This window comes from Nelumbo nucifera, chromosome 8, assembly GCF_055504915.1.
Source record: "Nelumbo nucifera cultivar China Antique chromosome 8, China Antique-T2T, whole genome shotgun sequence".
In the NCBI taxonomy this organism is placed as follows: domain Eukaryota; kingdom Viridiplantae; phylum Streptophyta; class Magnoliopsida; order Proteales; family Nelumbonaceae; genus Nelumbo; species Nelumbo nucifera.
The window spans coordinates 7552581-7570339 of NC_142656.1; the positions used below are offsets into that span (position 1 = coordinate 7552581).

Here is a 17759-nt window from a genome sequence, read left to right on the forward strand (position 1 = left end):
TCGAGCTCGTATGCCCCCTCGAGTGCTTTCTTTACTCTCTAGGGTCCTTCCCAATTTGGTCCGAGTTTTCCCACGCCGGGTTCGGGTACCATCATCTTACGGAGAACCAGGTCGCCGACGCGGAAGCTCCTCTTCTTTACTCTGGCGTTATAGTACCGAGCGACCTTTTGCTGGTAGGCCGCAGTTCGGATGTGCGCAAGGTCTCTTACCTCATCCAATAGGTCGTAGTTGGTGCGTAACTCGTCTCCGTTTGTCTGCTCATCGTATGCTTCTAGTCGCACTGTAGGTACTTCGATTTCCGCCGAGATTACCGCTTCGGTGCCGTAGGTGAGGTTAAAGGGGGTTTCTCCCGTAGCGGTTTTTTCCGTGGTTCGGTGAGCCCACAGGACACTTGGTAGCTCGTCCACCCACAACCCTTTAGCTCAGTCTAGTCGTGCTTTTAGTCCGCGGAGGATGGCTCTATTCATTACTTCTGTCTGACCGTTTGCCAGCGGGTGTGCGACCGACGTGAAGTTCTGACAAATTCCCATATTTTTGGCACCATTCTTGGAACTTGATATCCTCGAACTATGTGCCGTTGTCGGAGATCAGTACCCGAGGTAGCCAGAAGCGACATACTATGTTCTTCCAAAAGAAGTTCTGTATGTTTCGGGCTATAACTATTGCCAGAGGTTCAGCTTCTATCCACTTTGTGAAGTAATCTACTGCCACCACTAGGAACTTTCTCCCACCTGTTGCTGGCGGGAATGGCCCCAGAAGGTCGATGCCCCATTGTGCAAAGGGCCATGGACTAGTGAGGTACTTGAGGTCGGCAGCAGGCTGATGGTGGATATTGGCATGCTTCTGACACTTGTCGCATTTTCTGACGAGCTCGACGGCCTCTGCCTTCATCGTTGGCCAGTAGTATCCTTGTCGAAGTGCCTTTTGAGCGAGGACTCTGCCCCCCAGGTGTCTGCCGCACAAGCCTTCATGAGTGTCACGGAGTACGAGTTCGGCTTCGGCAGGTCGCAACCAACGTAGGTAGGGGAGCGTGTAGGATCGTCGGTACAACCGTTCGTCTATTATGACGTATTTGGCTACCTGGCGCTGCACCCTCTTGGCTGCATTGCGGTCCGCAGGGAGGGTTCCATCTAGCAGGAAGCTCGCGAGTGGGTCTATCCAGCTCGGCTCTGCTTCAAGGACGGGAGCGACCTCTTCTGCCCCATCGAGAATGCTGGGCCGAGGTAAGTCCTCTATGTACACAGTTCTCATGGCGTTGTGACTTGTGCTGGCTAGCCGGGACAAGGCATCGGCCTCAGTGTTCTCTGACCTCGGGATTTGCCTGATGAAGTGTGACTGGAAGTTGACCAGAGCCTCCTTTACTTTTGCCAAGTATGCAATCATAGTGAGCTCGCGTGCTTCGTACTCCTGTAACTTGGTTGACCATGAGCTGGGAATCACTGCAGATAACTATGTGCTTTGCTCCGACCTTGTGTGCTAGGTTCAGCCCGGCTATCAGTGCCTCGTACTCCGCCTCGTTGTTGGATGCTGCGAACTCAAAGCATAGTGCATATTCCAATTTTGTTCCGCTCGGGCCGCGTAGCACTATTCCAGCCCCACTGCCTACTGGTTCGAGGAGCCATCTACGTGAAGGATCCAGGGCTCCTCATCCCATCTTGCGTTTGGCCTAACCAGGAGAGAAGCTACACTGGCTGCTACTTCACGGGGTTCGGACTCTATTGGCTTGGGAGCTCCGAGCTCGCCCGAACTGGGGATCTCGGGCTCGACCGGCTCCGGGGTTTTGAGGCTAAACGTGCACTCAGTGATAAAATCTGCCAAGGCTTGGGCCTTAATAGCAGTTCTTGGCTTGTACTGGAGGTCGTACTCGCTGAGTTCGATGGCCATTTCGTTAGTCGACCGGAAACCTTGGGTTTGAGTAAAACTTGCCTCAGAGGTTTGTCAGTCAGGACGATGACGGTGTGAGCCTGGAAGTACGAGCGGAGTTTCCAAGCTGCTATCACCAGTGCGTATGCTAGCTTTTCTATCTGCGGGTACCTTGTCTCTGCTCCCTGCAAAATTTTGCTAACATAGTAGATGGGTCGTTGGACCTAGTCTGCTTCTTTTATTAGTACCGAACTGACCACCTCGTCGCTTGCCGAGGGGTACAGTTCTAAGACCTCGCCCTCCTCGGGCCGGGCTAAGGTTGGCACACTAGCGAGGTAACTTTTTAGCTCGTCAAACGTGAGCTGGCAGTCTTGGGTCCATTCGAACCCTTTGCCTTTGATTACTTTGAAGAAAGGTAGGCAGTGGTCTGCTGATTTGGACATGAAGCGGCTATGCGGCCGTTTAGCCTCTGAACTTCTTTTACTTTCTGAGGTGGTCTCATATCTAGGATGGCTTTTACCTTGTCTGGGTTGGCCTCAATACCGCGCTAGTTGACAATGTACCTAGGAACTTGCCCGAGGTGACGCCGAAGACACATTTGTTAGGGTTCAACTTCATGCTAAATTGACGCAAGATTTGGAAGATAGAATCTAAGTCTTGTATTAATTCCTCTGAAAACTGTGTCTTGACGACCATGTCGTCTATTTACAAGTCTTTGGAAGGTTGCCCCAGATTTTTTAATCCGAAGGGCATGACCTTGTAGCAGTACAGGCCGAACTCAGTTATGAAGCTGGTTTTTTCCTCATCGGACTGGTCCATCCAGATTTGGTTGTAGCCCGAGTAGGCGTCCAGGAAGCTTAGCAACTCATGTCCCGAGGTCGCGTCCACTAGGCGGTCAATTATGGGGAGGGGGAAGCAATCTTTCGGGCAAGCTCGGTTCAGGTCGGTGTAGTCGACGCACATGCGCCACTTGTCGTTTGCCTTTTTCACCATCACTGGGTTGGCCACCCAGCTCGGGTAATGGACTTCCCTTATGAAGTCTACTGTGAGGAGCTTCTCGACCTCCTCGTCGACCGCCCTCCAGCGCTCTGGGGCTAAGTTTCATTTCTTCCGTCTAACGGGTCTGACTACAGGGTCAGCATTAAGTTTGTGAGTTATCAGGCTGGGGCTACTACTGGGCATGTCGGCCGCGGACCAGTTAAAAATATCTAAATTTTGAAGTAAAAAACTCACCAGTTCGGTTCGTAGGGGTTCCTCGACGGAAGCACCGATCTGTAGTGTGCGAGTTGGGTCTGCAACCGAAGTCGGGACTGTGACCGTTTCCTCTGTGGGCGAAGCTCGTTCCTTGCCTTGCTCCGCAAGCCGCTCCAGTTCAAGGTCGTCGGCCACCTTGGCTTTTCCCTTCAGGGCAGCAACAAAACATTTGCAGGACTCGAGCTGGTCGCCCCGCGCTACCCCCACACCGAAGTCCATAGGGAATTTCATGGCCAAATAGTAGGTGGAGACCACCGCCCGCAGGATATGCGTGATTGGCCGCCCTATTATGGCATTGTATGGGGAGGGGGTTGCGACCACCAGGAAATCATGATTGAGTCTGACCGCAGAAGGCCATGTGCCGACTTCCACAGGTATTGTTATTTTTCAGAGGGGCCTGACTTCCTCTCTGCTGAAACCCACTAGAGGAGTGTTCGCAGGCTTCAGCTCGCTCTTCTGTAACTGTAGCTGGTCAAATGCTGATTTGAAGAGGATGTCCGCTGAGCTGCCCGAATCTACGAGTACGCGTCTGACCTCGAAGTCGCTGATCCTTAGTTTAATGACAAGCGCGTCATCGTGGGGGTAGTGGACTCCTCGCGTGTCGTCTTCCGTGAAGAAGATTGGTTCTTCGGTCTTCGGTCTTTTTGGGGGGTTCCGTTCCTCGAGGGTCGCTTCGCGAACTGAAGTCCGGGCTGCTGTCGAGGTACACCCTGCTACCACCGAACCTCCCACAATTACATGGATGGTTCCCCGAACTGGCCTCTCTTCCGGAGGTTGTCGCTGCAACGGTTCGGCTGGTCTACTGCTGGATTCGGGGGCATCCTTTTCGTGCTCCCCTTGTTGACCTGCCTTATTGTTATTATTGTTATGTTGTACAATATTTCTTAAGTATCCGCGACGGATGAGTCCCTCTATCTCGTCCCGGAGATTATTACACTGTTCGGTACTATGATCGTGGTCTCTATGGAAACTACAATACAAATTCTTATTTCTCTCGTTCGGATTTCCCTTTAGGCGAGGTGGCCACTTTACGTATGGGGCATCCTTGATCGTCATTAAGATCTCGGTCCGCCATGTGTTTAACGGCGTGTAATCCTTCCGAACTGCTAGGGGAGCTTGGAACGACTGGTTCGGCTTCGGCTCTCGGGCTGGGTTTTTTCTGTCGACTGGGTTGGAGGGCTCGCCTTCCATCTTTCTTTTCTCGTTCCCGCTTTCGGTTCGTTGGTTGATTTCTTCTTCTGTCCTCATGAACTTGTCCGCGAGCTTGAGTAATTCGGCCACGGTTGCGGGCTGGTTAGCTACCATGTGCCATTTAAACTCTTTGTGCGTTACTCCTCTCTTGGCCGCCGCGAGCTGCACCGCGGGGTCTAACCGCGGTATCTGTAAGCATGCTTCATTGAATCGCTTGATGTAGCCCCGGATGAATTCTCCTTCCCTCTGGACTACTCCGAAGATGCTTTCCTCTGTTCTGGAGCACCGTTTGCTGGTGACAAAGTGTGCGGTGAAAATTTGCACGAACTGGGCCCAGCACTTTATCGACCCGGGGGCCAGGTTCCTGTACCAAGTGCGGGCTACCCCCCTGAAGGTGGTGGTGAAGGCCATGCACATGCACGATTCACTGGCCCTGGCTATGTGCATTTGGGACTGGAAAGCGTCAACGTGGTTGTTGGGGTCAAAGGACCCATCATACTTGTCCAAAGGTGGGAGTTTGAAATCTCTGAGCAAGGGGACCGCCAGGAGTTCTGATGCGAGGGGGAAAGGAACTGAGAGAATCGGGGCAGTTCCTACCTCGTCCGAGCTCGTCTCTTCCTTGCCTCTGAGCTCTGACAGGACACGGGTGGCAGTTCGGCGACTTCGCCGGCGCCTTCGTTGTTGAGTGGGCTTGGTACTGACGCTGCTGGCCTTTGGGTTGCCGAGCTCCATGGGCCCGGAATGCTGGTAGTCTGCTGCCAGGGCGCCGAATCGGTTTTCCGTGAGCGGGAACTCGGGCTTGGAGCGCCGAGGTGCCGATCTTGTAGGCGAGATTCCTGACCCGCCTACGAGTTGCGAGGCGGGGATGATTTTTCTCTCTCTTCGGCTGGGGACGAGGCCTGGCTGTTAGGGGGGTTCTGGGGCCGGGAGGCCTTTCCTTGGTGAGGGCGCCCACCTGTGGGGAGGCCTTAACCGGCCTCGGAATAGGGTGCCGAGGTGGAAATAGTGGTTGGTTCAGCGGCAGTTGGGGGAACTGTTGTTGATAGTGATACTGGGAGATGTTGTGCAGTACTTGGTGCTGATGAAGTTGGTGTTGCTGGAACTGTTGCATTTGGGCTTGCATTGCCCGCATGCACTGCATCAGGTCGTCCAACCGGTTTTGGCTGGCTGTCAGGGGGACGACAGTTGGTTCAGTAAAGGTTGTCTCAATAGGGGGAGGAAAGGGGATGCTCATTGCAAGAAGGTTTACGGGCGCCACTGCTTGTGGCGCATTCAAGCTGGGAATCCCATCCACCGAAAGGAGGATGGTGAACTGTCCAACGCACACCACGGGGACTTGAAGTTGTTCCCCGGTGGTGTTTGTCTCCGTGCCACGTCCGGCATTGCTGGAAGAAGACATGAGTGTTGGGTTTTTTGAAGAAAAGAGGTTATGAGAGTTTGGAGGGAGGCTTTTTGAAGCGTTTCCCACAGACGACGCCAATTGATGATGCGCAATCCGGCCAGTCTTAGCTGTCAACGACTTTGCCTCTGAACTGAGTAGCAGGGAACCTGAAACGGAGAAGATGAGGAAGCTTCGGGGGGAACCCGGTGTAAAGGCTCCGAAGCTCAAGTTAGAATCCTTCAAAAGCAAGATAAAACCAGATAGCGCAAAGTTTGCATACCATGTTCTTGGGGGGTAGAGAGCCTTTTATAACCACCTCGCGTACTCACTCCTAGGCTTCTGTCAGGTCGGGTATGATTACTTTCGTGCTTCTGCCAGTTCGGGTATCATCACCTCTACTGGGGCTGAACCACCACTGCTCTTTTTGTCGGAGTCGTCTCTGTAACTGGAGATGGCGGTGGTAGGTGGCCGTTGAGGTGTGGCTGTCAAGCGTCAGATCCCAAGTCAGTCAGGTGCGCCGCCCCTGGATACGGACTCCTTCGATGTCAGGTACGGTGTGGTTTGTCTAGTTCGGTGTTCTGGAGGCGAAGTGCTGGAGCGGTGTGCAAGGCGAAGTCTTGAGTTCGGATAGGGGAGTGTCCCGAACTGCCATGAGGCGGGCCAGTACGGGTCACTGCTTTGTGTGGCTCGGGGCTAAAGGGAGAGTTCGGGCTCCTCGTAAGGAGTTCGAGCTCTTAGTAGGGAGTTCGAGCTCTTAGTAGGGAGGTCGGGCTCCTCGTAGGGAGTTCGGGCTCCTCGAAGGGAGTTCGGTCTCCTCAAGGGGAGTTCGGACTGCTGGTTTCTTCCCTTTGATGTTTGCACCCTGAGTACGCTGTTTTAAGTGTCGAGCTACTTGTTTTTTGCCATGTGGCGTGATTGCGAGGTTGGACCAAATCTTCCTTCATCATTATCTGTCAAAATTAAGTTCCATTATCACTATTTAATAATGATGCCTTAATTGTGCAGGCTTTCTTCCATAAGAGGGATTTTTTCCAAATTATTTACCACAAAATGACCCTAGTTTTCAACAAGATAGTTTATTTAGGTTTTATTTTGGTTTGGTGTATATGGGGTGAATCCTCTAGAGGTTTTATTCATGTTAATAGTTTATTTAGGTCTTATTTTGATTTGATTATATTGAAACAAGAAACTTAGATAATCAACGAAATCATTCAATTCAAAACTTGGTTTTGACTTTCATTTGCCCCTCATCAAACATGTTACTTGCAGCACCCGGAGGAATGGACAATGAACATGTTACTTGCAACACCCGAAGGAATGGACAATGAACATGATCTATTGCCTTGAATAATTGGATTGGTCAATTACCTTGAGTATTTGAATACAGTAATTTTGGATCAGTTAGAAGCTTGATATGTGGAAAATTTGACGAATAGAAATTTTGGATCATTCAATCGTTCAATCTTACTCAAGTAGAAGTAATTCAGCAATCCATTATACAGTAGCAATAACAGAAGAAAGAGATGAAGAGAGGAGTAAGGTAGCTCCATGTCATACATTAAGGTCATATTTGGATATCCAAAGATCAAGGACTCTGAGCCTTTACGATGTTGAATTTGTTCGGAGAAGCAGAGATGGAGAAACCTCATACAAGAGAATTGTTCGAAGTGAGGATAACCTCATACAAGGAATTGTTCAAGGTGAGGATAGCGCTCATGGTTTTTTGCTCTAAATGATGTGTTTCATCATCATCATCATGACCAAGTTGCACCAGATAAATTAGAGCTGATGAAATTTGCAATAGTTTTGAAGGAGTCCAACAGTCCCAATCATGAAAATAAAGTCAATAGAACATTTATAAAGTCTCAAAAAAGAGTGAAATCCTTTAAAAGAAGAAAACACGGTCTAAACCAATCATAAATCTTTGTAAACTAAATTATATAATGATGCGAGAAAAGCATGATTTCCCCAAATTCAAGTACTGAACCATTAGTAGTTTTCAAAATAATGGTTCAATTACTTGAATTTTTAGGATTTTGGAAAAAACACTATATCTCATGGCTTCAAGTTCCAAATCTTGTAAAAAAGGTAGCTGCTTTGGTAGGCATTAACAATGGAGCTTTAGTTAGGTAGCTTAAAAATTGAATCCGTTGAGTTTCAAATCACAGATATACCAATTCAAATTTCAGCTTTAATATATTAGAAATAATGGAGTGCCCCAAATCAGATTAACTGAAATATTTCATAATTAACCGAAATATGTCCACTTCGTCTTTAACTACGGCATGCGGCTCAGTTACAGGATTTCAACGGCAAGATGTCAATGGCAATGGCAATGGAGCTTGGTTTGCAGTGTCATCTTTTACTCTGGGACTCCGCTTAGTTTACAAGTTTCAACGGCAAGATGGAAGCGGCGATGGAGCTCGATTTGCAGGGTCGTCTTTTACTCCAGGACCCGGCTCAGTTGACAAGTTTCAACGGCAAGATGGCAGCGGCGGTGGAGCTCGGGTTATAGGGTTGTCTTTTACTCCGGGACCCAGCTCAGTTGACAAGTTTCAACAGCAATACCGTAGATGGTTTTAGGGTTTTACAGCAAGATGGCAGTGGTGAAGGGGTTTCTCATGCTAGCGAAGTATTGATGTCGGTGAGAGTGATTGGGGCGGTGGGGAGGGAGGGGAAGAGAATAGGAAGGAGGGAGGGAAAGAGAGCAGCTAGTAGTGGAGAGGATAGGATTGAAGACAAGCAGATCCAACTGTCTTTTGTCTTTTGTCTTTTGTCTAAACTCTGGATTCTACAATAGGATTGAAGACAAAAAAGGGAATGAAATTCTTGTGGTTGTCGAATCTTTGAGTAGGGAAATTTTGAATTAATTAGCAACCCAAGTTCAGATGTACTACCAACAAATTCTAACAACATTGTCCCATTAAATCATTACAATTTGACATTAGGAACATCTCTTGGGCCCTCATCTTTTGAGATGCCATTTACTTCATAAATACACTTACCTAAGGCAACACTTATCCCGATACTATATTTATCCATGCTTTTTTATTTTTTAGATAAATAAGACAATGATCACGAAAAATCATTATTAAAATTAATAATTTTGTTTTATTTGAATTTCTTCAACTTTTTCCCTCATGAAAAAAAAAATAGTTATAATTACTCGTCCAATGGAAAATGAATTTTTTTGTAGATCCCACATGAATACGAAAAAGAGCATGAATATCTTGATTAATGAAAATTAAAATCTCATTGATCAACACTTTACTCCCAAAATCCAAAAAATGACCAGCTACATTGACTTGTTCGGTTAGTACTGGGAGCTTCTATTAGTAAAAGATCCCTACCAATCGAATGATAAGGGAATCGATCAAGACTCTCGATCTCCAATCCACATAAACTCTGCCCATGTCTACCCATAACACACTACGCCCCATGAATTGAGAATATCTCCCCCGCATAATATTATGTAGGAGGATGAGATGTTCTTCACGTGTGACTGCGATGTTATGTGCGTAGAAGTGGGCAAAATGCAATGATGCATGATTTGTGCTGTATTCTCTATAAATTCAGTAACTATGAGTTGAGGTCGTGTTTTTGAAGTCTCTATTAGCCTTGGCTAGGGTTGTTCACGGGCCAGGTTGGGTCAGTTTACTGTGATTTTTCCAACCGACCCAACCTGGTCGGGTTACTTGACATAGAAACTGAAACCGACCCAGTGTTAAGCAAAACCGACCTGGTTGGTTTGAGTCAGGTTGGGTTGGTTTTGGTTCTAAGTTCATCCCTGTATAAAATCTTGCTAATTTTAAAAATAGTCATAAATTGAACATCATTTCAGCCAATCTCGTATGATAAAATTTAAATGAAAAGTTAATCACAAAAGTAGTTCATTAATCACTATTCACTAATCCAAAGTTTCTTGCAACTATTCAAAAACTAGGTGGCCTAATGGGCTTTGAAACTTCATGTTTGAACTAAGAACTAAGTCGGTTTGGTTTGGGTCGATTTCGGTTTTCACATTTTGGTTTTCTTGTGCGAAAACTAAAACCGACCCGAATCATCGGTTTAAGAATTTGCACAATCCGAAACCGACCCGTACTGAGGAAAACCCGGCCGACTCAGGTTAGGTCGGTCCAAATTGATGAAAATTGGAGATGAAAGAGCTTTTGAAAACCCTAACCTACAAAAAAAATTTTGAAAACCCTAGGGCAGGCTACATTGACACACTGATTTTATGTTCGTTTCCATCACCGCCGAAATGGCGATATCCAAAAGCAGACTGAGGACAAAAAGGAACAAAAATATAAGGTGAGGGTATTATGGTAATTTAATTAGAATGTTGCAACTTGAAAGCCACAGAAACCCTAATTTCATGACCTAGTTATTATTATAAATAGAATCCGAATGTTGAAAGGTGAAACTCCACTCCAGAAGCCGACTTTATCATCTCTCTCTCTATACTTGCTCAGTTTATTCTCTGGGTTGATACCATCTCTTCCTCATCCCCAATGGCAATCTTATAGTCAACAATCAATCTTAAGGTTAAAACCCTAGTTGGCTGTTTCTCTTGTTTCTGAAAAAGTGAAAAGAATGAGAAAAAGCAGGGGTTGTGTGTATCGGTGTTGTGCCTTTGAATGCACTTATTGCCGAAAGAGTCCCCTGCAACATTGAGTTGGGGAAAATGGGCAGTTGTGTATTGTCCTTCTGTTGATACTTCAACAATCATTTTCCCCATATCTTCATCTCCTTATTTCCGTTTTTGTCTTTTGGTGAAACAAATGCTAGTTGATAGGGTTCTAGAGGTTGGTGGTAGAAGTGCCGTGCTGTGGTATGTATCAACGTAGTAGTATTCATCTGTCATCGATCTCTAGATGTAGATATCTTTGTTGATTCATGTTTGAAGCTTTGTTAGTTGCCCAATTCCTGGCGACATCCTCTCGAGTCCCATCTGGTTTGGATTAAATAACAAGTGATGCAAGTGGATTATGGGTTTCCTTTAAATTTAATCTACTTTTGTTGGTTAAGATTGGATGGAAATAAGTATTTCAGAAAGAAAAAAATTGTTATCAATCAATTGACCGCCCGCCTTTTTGTTTTGGTTTCTTGGTCGTCGCATTTCATCAACCAAGTCATCACTCGCAGGTTTTCCCCTGTTCCCGTGTGCTGGGTTCTTCTATTCAGAACCTTGGAGTGCTGTGACGTCTATCCTGAATCATTTCCAGAAACTGGCCTTCCCCGGTTTCGATTCCCTCACTCCTGAAATAAAGCCTCACCAAGAAGATTTCATCTCACCTCTCCCCAACTCTGAGTTGTTTTGATGGATGTGTGATTCTGTCGTAAACAACAGAAATAAGAGTAGTATGTTCAGAGCTAGTTTGAGTCGGTAATGATTTGGGCTTCAGCAATTGGCTTGTTGCAATCTTCCCATAAACCCACAGCCTTGCATGGAATCTAACTTGGCAGTACTTATCAATTTGTGACTCGCTGACACCTCCGGCGTTAAATTAATCAGTGGATTGCAGTTGGTGATGATATTTTATTGGAACTGCGCAGCATTTTAGACTTCCCATTGGCTGTATGCTCTAAAAGAGCTAAAATAAATCGGCAAGAAAAGAAAGAGATAACCAGAAGAACAGTCATTTAATCTTGATTGGTCTGCCAGAAAAATGCAATCCAAGAAGCCAATGGAATAAAAATATCCTCAAAGTCCCAGTACTGATAAGGGGAGCCAAAAGTTTCTGCTAATCCATTTAAGAGCGATTTCTGTCCATTTAAGAGCAACTTGTGTCAGGTTGATCGAGAACGATATCTTCTGCTTTGCACTTATTTGGTTGATCATCTTAACAACTAGAATGCTAAACCTCTTTCCATCTTTTCTGTCACTTCAGTCATGTCCTCCAAATTTATTCAATCATCAATAGAACCAGTTGGTTGAATGGACCTCAGGACAGTCTGTCTTCCTCTAAAAAATTGAACCAGTCAAGTCATCTGGCACCTCCTCATCAAGCATTACGCTTCTAACTAATTCCCCAAAAAAGTTGATCAATGTTACGATGTGCATTACATCATCAGCGAGTTTTGGTCTTCGACATCCTGGTTTTGATCTTCTGTTCTTTTGGTCCACTTCTCTAATTGCTTCTCAAAAAGTTGATTGAGGTTACAATGTGCTTTAAATTCAATTCTGTTTGGAGGTTGTTATTCTTATCATCGACACCCCAAATTAGATCATCTATTCCTTGCAACTCAGCATTCACTTCTCTTGGATCTATCAAATTGTTTGGGCCTTTGATCATATAGCATCATTATCATCTTCTTAAGATGTCAAGCCCTCTTTTCTTTGGCTTGTTTAATGAAATTCCCAGTTTAGTTACCGAAAAAACGTATTGTCCCAATAGATAAGATTTAGGAAGAAGTACGGATTTGTCCAATGGATATTTCTGATTTACACTGCAGAGTTATAAACATTCAAAAGGATCACAACCCACACTCTATACACTAACGTCCGCCCATGAATTGGCAAATATTCCGAGCTAGCCCCTACCCGGCCAGTACTTTGAACCTACAAATTCTGACCCTGGACTGATTGGTCATTCTCCCTAAGTTTACCCACAACTTCTACAATATCAGGCTTATCCTAATGCTCTAATTGCCACTCATTAAGTTGGTCTTTGGTATCATTCCCATTTTCTAAATTTAATTTCGGGTTTTATGCATATTTTGTATTGTTATTTGGTGCGATTAGATTAGACACCACGTAAACAAAAAGGTGAATTTCATTGCAAAAAAATGTCAAAATGGTGTTTTTCTCTAAAAGTGATTCTCACAAAACTTCATGCATCATTGCATCCAGTGTTGCTTGAAACGGTTTGGTGCCATTAGAAACGCTTTCAAAAGATGATTCTGCAACAACACCATCTAAATAGTAATGGCATTTGATGTTCCATTTGGGGAAATTCTGAAATATAATGAATCATGAAGGCACATAAAAAAACTACCAAATGGGATGGTGAATAATGGCATTGATGATGATTATCTAGAAATTAGTGATTTTTGTATTAAAGTTATTATTCAATGACATGTCATCCTTAAAAAAATCGGAATTAGTTGAAAATCAAGAAATCATCAAAAAATGTTATCCCTAAAAAGTACTGATTTGAATAAACGATTTTTGGCTGATTTCCCAGAAATTGGTATAATCAACCAACCAAACAAGAAAAAAATCACTGATTCTACAAATTCTGATTTAGATCCTACATGGCGCCGATTTATGAGAAAATCATCATCGATGCCAAGCATCACCAAAGAACTCGGAAGAAAACTGTAAACGAATGCTAATCCTATTCAATAGAATGAAAACTGTATATCCACGTTCACCCTTTACAGTTTATAAATGATCATGTTAGGGGTATATGAGGATTTTTACCGCCGCAAACTAGCTTGGGGTTAACATTCTTCAGTCTGTTTCTTTCCACAGGGGAGCTTTGTCATAAACTCATAATAGAAAAAAAATTGAAGAATTGTCAAAAAAGAAAAGAAGGAGGAGGCTCAAAAGAGAAACAACTTTCCACATTAACTTCTTGCAACTAGTAAGTTTGGGTGAGCTACCCGTTTATTTGTTGTCTCTCGTTACCATTTGATACATTTTTCCTCTAATGTTATTATTAGCTTCCCAATTTGTTTTATAAATAAATAGATAAAGAAGAGAAGAAATGACTTGGAAGACCAGCACCATACAACTATTTGATTATTTGGTTAATTAAAACTCTTCATTTTCAATTTCTCAGCGACCTTGGATTCAATCTCACAATCAGTTTTCTTGGATTTCTCTTCCTTCAGCACCCCAACTTAAAAATTTGAATATCTCCCATCTGATCCATAATGCTCAATGGAACAGAGACGTCATCAATTCTTTATTTCCTCTTGATGAAGTTTCAAAGGTTTTGAATACCCCAATCTTTCCTTCCACTCATTCGGCTTACTGGATTTGGTTTCAGCACAGCTCAGGGAAATTTACTGTAAAGGAAGAATATAAAAAAAATAAACAAATATCATTCCCAAATATAGTTCCTGGTCTCAATTTCTATTTTAAAAAGCTTTGGAAACTAACTATTGCACCTCAATTTCAACTTTTGCTTTTGAGAGTTCTTAATGACTTCATTCCTATTAAAAATATTATTGTTCAAGAAACCCACCAAAAAACTTGTGTTCTTGTGAAATAGAAGCTGAAACTACTGATCACTTATTCATGACTTGTAGTTATACCCAAACAGTTTTATTTGATAACTCTTGGAACCTTTATTTTCAAACTATATTTCAAGGATCTTGGACTTTATGTATTCAAACCCTCTATAATCAAACTGAGGATTGCTCTCTTTTTATGAATATTTTTAGTTGGGTAGCTACAGCTTCTTATTATATTTGGTATGCCAAGAATGAAAAGTGCTTCAGAAACAGGCTAATTCAACCCATTAATCTCCTGCATCAAATTAACAATTCTTTCTTCCATTCGGATCATCATTCCAATATCAATGCTCCTCCGATTCAACACTCAATGGATAAATTTACACTTACCATATCTAACAATTTGGATCTTATTGTATTTACTGATGCAGGGAAAATCTCAGATTCATTATATACTTATGGTGTTCTTCTCCTGTCAAAAAATTTATCTTGTTTGAAAATTTTAGGAGGTAGAACCAATCAGATCTACTTGGTAATTCAAGCTGAACTTTATGCAATTATGCAGGCTTTGTCAGAACTCTCACACTGGGATATATAGGAAGTTTGTATATATACAGATCCTCAGCAAGTTGTAAAGGCACTCCAGTAGAAAGCAGATCTTCTCTGGTCCTGCCATTGGCTTTTGTCTAGGATCAGATCTCTACTGTCAAAGTTTAGAAATTGTAAATTTGGTTTTATAAATAGAAAGTTTAATACTACCGCCCACAAAGTATCCCAATTAGCTAAGTCTCACTGTCTATCATCTTTTGTATTTTATGATTATCAAGATGGGATACCAAGGGTGGAGGACTCTATTATCTTGGTTTAGTTTAATATAATGAGTACCTTTCAAAAAAACAAAAGAAAAAAAAAAAAAACTACAAATTTCCTATTCAATTTTCCTACCCACTCAGATAGAAATGTGTGGAATAGAGAGCAAAAAAGAGAAACTTTTTCACACAGGACCCATAATTTCTGCCAACCAGTACGAGTGTTCTGACCTAAAATAAAAGAGCTTTATGTCGGCCTCTTGGACGCTGTGGCTATTGAATGATGGGATTCAATGGTCTCATCTGTGGGTTGCTGGCGACTTGGCGTGGTTAAGCATGGATGTCAACACTAGCTCCAGATGTGAAATCCGATTTTCTCAAATGTTATGAACTGTACTTTCAAAAGCGTCCTTATCCATCTCCTTCTCTGACAGGGATGCAAACGGATCGGATTCTAATTTGAGTATATATTTGAATTCGATACTATTAATTTTATATCTGATCTGATATGATAGGATCTTGTAAATATGGATTTGAATTCAAATCCCATGAGGTAGTTGGTTCTTTGGATCAATGATTTGAATTTGAATCCAATGAGGAAGTTGGATTTCTTGATATAATCCAATTTGATTTTTTTATAAAAAATAAATAAATTATTAAAAGAAAAATAAAATATAACAATTTAAATAAAGAAAAACAAAAAAAAAATAAAAGTATATTTTCAACTATTTTGATCATATATACATGTTTTTATAAAAAAAATACATAATATAACAAATTTACAAAAAAATGTAATATAAATAAATAAATAAATAACATATATAATGGACAGGATCTTCTCAAATTAGATAGGGGTGATCCGAATTCCATTCGATTTCTTATTAAATCCTATTACCGGTTCAAAGATCCGAAATGTAGTTATCTGAATCACGAGAATAAGGAATGGATCAGATCCATTTGCACATACTCTCTCTCTCTCCCTCTCCCGATTTGCATTTGCTATGAATTAGATAATAGATAAACTTTTACCCATTGTATATACTAAATAACAATTAGGGGGTTGTTCGATATAGACATATAGTGACTTAATAAAACATGGACGTTTTAATGTATTGAGCTCCCACCTTGGTGTAGTCGAAATCGCACCACACTCTCTAAGGATGTTTTGCACCGTTGTATGGATAACATGGATGCTTTTATCAAAGAAATTTTCTAAAAAGTAACTTATGAATTTATTGGAAAATTTTACATGAATAATTGCATTTAATATGACATAAATTGGTACATAAGATAATAAATTGTGAGATGGCCTAATTCAACTTATACTATAATATGTAGATCAAACTAAGTTATATTTCAACTTAAGTTTATATGGCATTTGTGAGATGAACTTCAACACTATATTTTCGAATGAACCACACTACCCAAACAACCTTTATATGGCATTTGTTCATGACCACGAGGTTTGTATAGTTTCCAAGTTGGGGTAAAAGAAAAATTAGAGATTTGGAGGTAGAGATACTTGCAGAATATTACAAATTAAGGGTTGGTGCCCTCTAAATACATCAAAAAGGTTATGTTATATCTAGAAGATCTCCTTTGGCACAAGTCCCCATGGATTCCATGAAATATTAAAGCGAAAAAAAAAAAAAAGACAAGAGAGAGTACTTGAATTATTAGGGTGAGGATGGTGACTCGGATGGGGATTGCCTTGTCCTCTTTTCCCTGTACAATGACCAAGGCAAAGGTTAACGCAAATTTCAAAGCTGAAAGGTGATAATCTCGAATATCTGGATAAAGCAAAACCCTAACTACTAACTGATTCATTAATGATCCTATTTTCCACTGTGGATCTCAGCATGATAAACAATTCTCTCTGTTCCCCATTAATTAATGTATTTATAATATTATCATGATGGAGTATATTGGCCCCAAGACCCTTCAAACCCCTCTCCTCTATCTTTTTCTTGTTTCCAATTTCGACTTTCAACAATGGGTGAAGGCCCAAAGCCAAATTTTGGTGATCCAATCTTGAGGACAATTCATTCATTTCCTGCCAATGCCACACGACATGATCAATGGGCAGTTATGGATGCTGATGAAGATTTTCATGGCTCTCCCACTACATCCTCCTCAGAAGTTTCAACTGCTTCCATTGCTTCATCTTCTTTAGACTATGCAGAAGATGCCTCTTCCTCGAGTTCACAGTCATCATCAGACTCATCACCTCCGATGCTGAACGAGCCTCTGTATGAATTATCTGAGGTGATGGCCCAACTTCCTATCAGGTGAGTAAATTAACAATCGAGGATGGGTGGTTAATACTTGTATTGATTGAACTTTGAAGCATCAAATGCTATTACTAGTACCGAAACCGATGGAGCTTGTATTGTATTTGCAGGAGAGGACTTTCCAAGCATTACCAAGGCAAGTCTCAATCCTTTTCATCTTTATATGAAGTCAGCTGCATAGAAGATCTCGTTAAAAGAGAAAATCCTCACAGAAAGAAAACGAAGTCATGTGGGTTATTTTATACCAACAAATCTTTCACTCCTAAAGCTTTCATATCAAAGAAGACCTCAAGGACAATTTTATCAAAGAACTCCTTAGGTAAAAGGAATAGCTTCACGGGTAGCTGTAGGGCGCCTCCAGTTCCTGTACAGAGGAACTCGTGATGTGTAATGCTATACTAGAATTGGTTTATGACACAAAATCCTCCCATGAATGGCTCAGTTTGGAAGGAATACAAATACAGATATCTAGAATTCTGGAGTGCAAAACTTGTATTTTGTATTATTTTGTACATATTTATAGTGTATATATTTACATTTGTACTCTTCCCAGACTGAGCCTATTTTTCAGCATCAATCACCGGCAAGGATTAGAATATGGATATGATATGTATCCAGTTACATTTAAATACACTGATATATATAAACATTTTGAAAATTTTAAATGATCTCCTACGTCTTCTTCAACAGTTCAACTCCCTTATTGTTGTAAAATTAAAAAAAAAAAAAAAAATCAGTATTGACTCTATCAATGCTTACCGATACCCATGTTAATCCTTGATCATT

At 42.4% G+C, this 17759-nt stretch overlaps 1 non-coding gene across 1 annotated transcript; it reads left to right on the forward strand.

The window, feature by feature from the left end:
* The first annotated feature begins 10289 nt into the window (after positions 1-10289).
* On the forward strand, positions 10290-10431 carry LOC148789595 (small nucleolar RNA snoR135). The gene has a single exon (XR_016079974.1). It is a non-coding gene; the product is annotated as a small nucleolar RNA snoR135 (small nucleolar RNA).
* The last annotated feature ends 7328 nt before the right edge of the window (positions 10432-17759 follow it).